The following is a 6,653-nucleotide window of genomic DNA, read 5'->3' on the forward strand; positions in this document are numbered from 1 at the left end:
TACTTAAAACCCCTTACACAGATGAATAGATGAGAGAGAGAGGTGAAGTAATTTTCCAAAGGTCCCATAGGCAGTAACTGGCGGAGTGAAGATTTAAAACTGAGTCTAGTCCCAGTGTCTGCACTCTTATGCCCTCTTCCCCACCATTCTATACTGCCTTGCCATTAATGCGCTTATTACAAAATATGTAGAAAAGACTGAAAAAAATAAAGAAGAAAATAAAATGTATGTATGCAGATTCTATGTGTGTGTGAGTGAACTTGATAAACTAGGAAGTAAACCTCCCACTTTTGTTCAAATCCTTTACCAGCCAAAGGTAAGTATTGTTAACAACATTTCGTCCTAATAAATATCAATGTAATTTAATTTTTTTTTGCTTAAAAAAGTTTAATGTCACTGTTCCTTTTAAGAATGGTCAAGTGTTAGGGGAAAAAAACGTTATTTGCTGAGTTTCAAGGATCCTCCCGTGCGACCCAATTACATTGTCATCCTTTCCTCAATATTAAAATACTCATTGTTAATATGAATATAATTAGCATTCTAATTGTATCCTCATAAAAAGACCCTTTTTCCAGTTTCTTCCCTGTGTACAGTTTTTAGTATTTGGTAGTCTTGGTGCCAATGTTCTGGGCCCCCCACCAGCTTTATTTAGAGTCTCAGACAGTTCCCACATAGCTACAGATGGGTCCTTGGGCCTTAGACTATCATAGATTTCTTTCTGGAATGTGAGGAGTGACCCAGATTTTTTAAATGCCTACAATCTCCTCTTCAAAAGAAGAGTTTATTATTGAGAATACAAATGAAATATTTCAGCTTGGAGCTACTCAGATAATATAACTTGCTATTTAATAGGATTATTTACATTAGCAATTAGAAAGCCACAGTGAACCATTTCAGTCAGTAAGAATTCAGCATCTCATGGCTAAGAAGGTAGAAATAATCTTACCATCTAGACAAGTAGATCAGCCAGAACGCTTTATATATACAACTCAAAAGAGCTAAGCAGGCTGTGATAAAAGATAAGATCTCTTTAACCAACTGAAAATGCTGCTCTTGATCAAATTATCTTATCTACGCACTAGTTTTAGAGCAAAAGCCCTATATCTAAATTTCTTCTGGAAGTGTGATATAAAAAGAATACCCATGTTACTAGAAATCTTTTATCATCTTTTCAGGACGTTTATGGGACACTCTGACTTACAACAGCATAATATACCCTTGTTGTTGTTGAATACCCTTAAGATTGCTAAAATTTATATATGATGTCTTTTTAATCCTTATGTATACACAACTGGCTGGGAATAGTACCTTGAATTTATTATATTGTTTCAATTAAATTTAAATTGACAAATTTCTCATGCATAATGTGCAAAAGAATCTACTCCGTAACACTTGTTTGTTAAACATTTGCACTGTGCTTGCTGGAAGTCACAGAAGATAAGGGAGTCATTTTTGCCTAGTACAAAAATTTTTTTAAATAAAAAATTAAGATCTTAATAGACCAAACAGGGAAAAATAATTATGCCCAATTGTAACTCAAATCCATTGTTCATACACGGATATATTACATTCATAATTTGAACCATGTTTGGTTATAGACACCTTCAAATTGTCTTTGGTATTTTATGTAATTTTTAATACTCGGAACAATTTCATTAGGAAAAAAAAAACCTTTCTCATTGGCAGTGGCAGACAAAAGCGTGTAAAATTGCATTTGACACTGTGGAAAACAGGCAATTCCTCAAACAGTTAAACACAGAACTACCATATGACCCAGCAATCCCAATCCTATGTATATATCCAAAAGAATTGAAAGTGAGAACACAAACAGAAACTTGTACCCTGATGTCCATTGCAGCACTATTTACTAAAGCCAAAACCGGAAACAACTTAAATGTCCATCAAGAGATGAATGGATGAACAAAATGTGATATATCCATACAACGGAATGGTACTCAGAGAGAAATGAAGACATTATAAAGAGAAATGAAGTCCTGATACATGCCGCAACATGGATGACCCTCGAAAACATTATGCTAAGTGAAATAAGTCAGTCCCAAAAGGACAAATACTATACCATCTCACTTATTGAAATAGCCAAATATTTATTAGTTGTTTATTCATGGTTACCAAGGGTGGGAGGGAGGGGAGAAAGGGGGAGTCACGGTTTAGGGAGCACTGAGTTTCTATGAATGGTGGTGGAATAATTTGGAAAAGGATAGTGGTGATGGTTGCACAACATGATGAATATAATCAATGTCGCTGAATTGAACATGTGAAAATTGTTGCATTGGCAAATGTTTTGTAATATATATTTTTTACCACTTTTTTAAAAAAGTTGCATGAACACAGCACCTGCACTTCACGCTCTGCCTGGGGCTATTATGGTCTGGTTCTCCTTCCTTGGTGTGGCATTACCCCCCATAAGCTCTGCTAGCTTGGTTCGGGATTAGCCTCCAGCCTCTGCTGACTTCTCTCTGCAGTTACAATCCACACACTATGGACGTACCACTGAGAAGAAGATACTCTGGAAAACTTGAACAAATTAGCACCTTGGATTACAGAAACTGAGATGATCAGAAATGACTAGTGTACACTTTTTTTCTCTTGGACGTCAGGGGCAGATTGTTGGATTATTTTTACTCCTTAGTTCATAGCACATTATCATCATTAAACTACACAAGATTCCCCTTTTGCGTTATTTAAAAATATAATTCATTAAATCAATTATTAACTTATTTATTATCTTTTTATTCCCATAGCTAATTCTCTTTTGTTCACTCCCCATAGACAACCATTCTAATGTGTTTATGTGCATCTTTTTGATTAAATATGTTGCTAAAAAGGGTTCATTGTTGTGTGTGTGTGTGGTTTGGTTTGCACAAATGATAATGTGTAACTGATCACACTCTGTTTCTCACTTTTTTCACTCAGGATTATTTTTTAAGACTCGTTATGTAGGTGTGTATAATCCAATCTGTTACTTTTTTTTTTAATTCAACAATTACATTTTATTTTCTGAACTTTATCATTTTTACAAAACAACAAAAAAAAGTGGTATTAAAAACAGCAAAGAGTTTATAGAATTTCTGCACCAGCTTTCATATAAGTCAGTGATTATGAAACTGGTGTCCATGGAAATACTAAACCAAAACTGGTTTCCTTCTTAGTCATGTGCATTGAGATGATTTGCTTTGGAGCTACTAAAGACTCGTTTTTTTTAAAGCACTGGTCATTTTTTGAGAACTGATTTGGTTTGTTCAACAAAGTAAACACTTCTTGCTGTGTGACATTTTCTTTTTTAAAAGAAACGCTGAGATAAAACACGGAATGTTTATTTGTTTCAATCTGAACCAAATCTTTTGAGACCCCAGTTACCCTGAAGAACACTGAAAACATTTGTAGGACATATTAAATATGAGTTATACACCCTCATAATGAAGGCAGTTACTGTTTTTCTACAGAAAACAGCATTTAATTCAGAGGCTGCCCAGAGTTTGAACTGCATCATGGTTTCCACATCCTTTCTGATGTGGATCACCGTTCCCTCAAATAGGGCCATGTTGTTGGAACAAAAGTTTTATGCTGATGCAAAACAGGCTCTCTGTTTTATAGATTCATTTGTGTAAAACAAGACTCCTTGCTCTGGACCCTTGGTGACCACAAAGAAGTTGAGAAGCCATGATTATTGTATGCTGAGAGGAAGAAACAGAGCACAGATAATCTGTAGGTGAGTAGAAACAAAGCTGAAACTTTGGTAGTGGTGCTCACCCGCCGCTTGTTCCAGATACATATTTGACTTAAATAGGGGAAATATAGTCTAGTTTTGCAATAGCTTCCAGTCTCTCATATTTTTTATAAAAATTACTGCCTGGCTAGCAATGAGTTAGAACACTGGCCTCAAATTCTAATCAAATCTATCAGTACTAGATTAAAAAAAAAAAAAAAAAAAACCAGCCAGTAGGATTTAAAAATTGCACCATTAAACCTGAATGTAAATTATACTATATACAGACTGGTTTACACATCATTTTACTCGGATCCACAATCAACACCCATGGAAGCAGCACTCAAGAAATCAAAAGACGTATTGCATTGGGCAAATCTGCTGCAAAAGATCTCTTTAAAGTGTTAAGAAGCAAAGCTGTCACCGTGAAGGCTAAGGTGCACTTGACCCAGGCCACGATGTTTTCAGTCACCTCATATGCACGCAAAAGCTGGGTGATGAATAAGGAAGACCGAAGAATTAACGCCTTTGAATTGTGGTGTTGATGAAGAATATTGAATATACCATGGACTGCCAAAAGAATGAATAAATCTGTCTTGGAAGAAGTACAACCAGAATGTTCCTTAGAAGCAAGGATGGCACGACTAGTCTCACATACTCTGGACGTGTTATTGGGAGGGATCAGTCCCTGGAGAAGGACATCATGCTTGGTAAAGTACAGGGTCAGGGAAAAAGAGGAAGACCTTCAATGAGATGGATTGACACAGTGGCTGCAACAATGAGCTCAAGCATAACAACGATTGTGAGGATGGTGCAGGACCCAGCAGTATTTCATTCTGTTGTACATAGGGTCGCTATAAGTCGGAACCAACTCGATGGCACCTAACAACAACATACACATCACTGAAATGGTTCTGAGAGCATGAAACACTTCCGTTGAAACAAAATTACCTCTATATTATCACAATTTTCATTAAAGGAAAACTAACGTGTCATTTCTATCTTTACAGATATGAAAAAAGAAGCAAGAAGGCAAAGCTGAGAGACACAGATGCTACCCACAGGGCAGTGGTAGCATTTGGTTGCTTTGGTCTTTGTACCAGCAACTCCCACACCCTGGCAGATACCCAGTTCCTGTTGGACTACACGGTTTTTCCTTGCAGTCAAGACTCCAAGAATGGACCCTACTGCTCCAGCAGCAAGTGCTGTTTCATGACATTGCAATAACACAGCACTGCCATTGGCAGAGGGGCTCTCAAAGCCTTTATAAATATACTTCACTAGGAGGTCCACACCATTCTCGACCAGAGATTGAGCTGCCTTTTCAATATTATTAGCTTTAAAAGAGATGAGCACCTTCAAGACATTGCTGCCTGCCTGATCCTTCACCACCTGACTCTTGGTGTTGCTTGCAGGGGAGAGGGTGTTCAGAGCTGCTGGTAGAGCAGCTGTCATGTTTTCTTGTCACAGGCAGGAGACCACCTCGCCCTCGTCGGGCCCAGCTTGGCCGTTGCCCTCTTCCTCGTCCATGAACTTGTTCTCCTTGTACTCATCCAAGTCCACCTTCCAGAACCAGGCTGACAACAATATGATCTTCAACATCCCCAATCCCAACCAGTGGCAAAGGCCTTCTCTTGGTGCTACCTCTACTACAGCAACCCCAAAACAGCAGGAACTCGCAGGCTGGTGCCTCCACTTCCCAATCTGTTACTTTTAACTAACTGCATAACTCTCGCTGTGCCAGTTCTTCACATTGTATCTGTTCACTTGCCAAGTGATGGTCACTCAGCTTGCCACCACAAATAATGCTGCAAACAACATCCTCATCAGAATCCCCATGTGGAGTTTTGTAATCATCTCACGAGCTTATACTAGGAGTGGACTTACTGGGCCGTGGTGTACGGCAGATACTGTCAGCTGCATCAATATACTCTGGCCCTCCTCACTGAATGCAGACCTCTCCTACCAACTGTCAGCACCTGCATTTGCCTGTGGCCTTTCTCAGCAGCCCTCCACCAATGCCTGAGAGATCCTTTTATAAATACCCCAGCTTACCCTTAGGTGGGAAATCTAGGAGGCTTTTGTTCTATGCTAGCTCCGGAGTTCCCTAGTTAAGCTCCAATTAACTCACAGTGATAACTTGCTTGAAAACACACCCTTTATTGAGGACCCTCCCTTCTCAGTCTCACTTCTCCACCCCCCTACCAGTGTTTCCTGGGGTCATCTCCCAATTAAACCACTTCCACTCAAATTCTTATCTTGGGGTTCCTCAAAAAGTTAAACATAGAACAACCATATGACCCAGCAATCCCACTCCTATGTATATATCCAAAAGAATTGAAAGCAGGAACGCAAACAGAAACTTGTACACCAACGTTCAGCACTATTCACAATAGTCAAAAGTTAGAAACATTCTAAATGTCCATCAACAGATGAATGGATAAACAAAAGGTGGTACAGCCATACAATGGAATGCTACTCAGCCATGAAAGAAACGAAGTCCTGATACATGCATGCTGCAACATGGATGAACCTTGAAAACACTAGCTAAGTGAAATAAGTCAGTCACAAAAAAGACAAATATTGTGTGATCCCACTTATATGAAATAGACAAACACATAGAGACCAAAGTTTATTGGTGGTGAAATAATTTGACAAAGGATAGTGGTGATGACTACACAGCATGATAAACATGATCAATGTCACTGAATTGTACATATAAAAATTGTTGAATTGGCAGATGTTTGGTTATGTATATTTTCAGCATAATAATTTTTTTTTTTTAACCTCAGCATCTGTTTCTGGGAGAACCCTAAGATATAGGGCATGTGTGTATTTACCTTGACTAGGTAATATCAGGCTGCTCAACAGAGAGACCATTCTCCCAACAGCAGTGATGATGGTGACTCCCATGTTCCTCCTCAAC

The 6,653-nt window shown here is 38.4% G+C and overlaps 1 pseudogene; it reads right to left on the bottom strand.

Annotated features, from left to right (window-relative positions):
- Nucleotides 1-4,711: 4,711 nt before the first annotated feature.
- LOC101354720 (actin-related protein 2/3 complex subunit 5 pseudogene) lies at nucleotides 4,712-5,329 on the bottom strand (annotated as a pseudogene).
- Nucleotides 5,330-6,653: the final 1,324 nt, after the last annotated feature.

Source organism: Trichechus manatus, unplaced genomic scaffold, assembly GCF_000243295.1.
Source record: "Trichechus manatus latirostris isolate Lorelei unplaced genomic scaffold, TriManLat1.0 scaffold00002, whole genome shotgun sequence".
Lineage (NCBI taxonomy): Eukaryota > Metazoa > Chordata > Mammalia > Sirenia > Trichechidae > Trichechus > Trichechus manatus.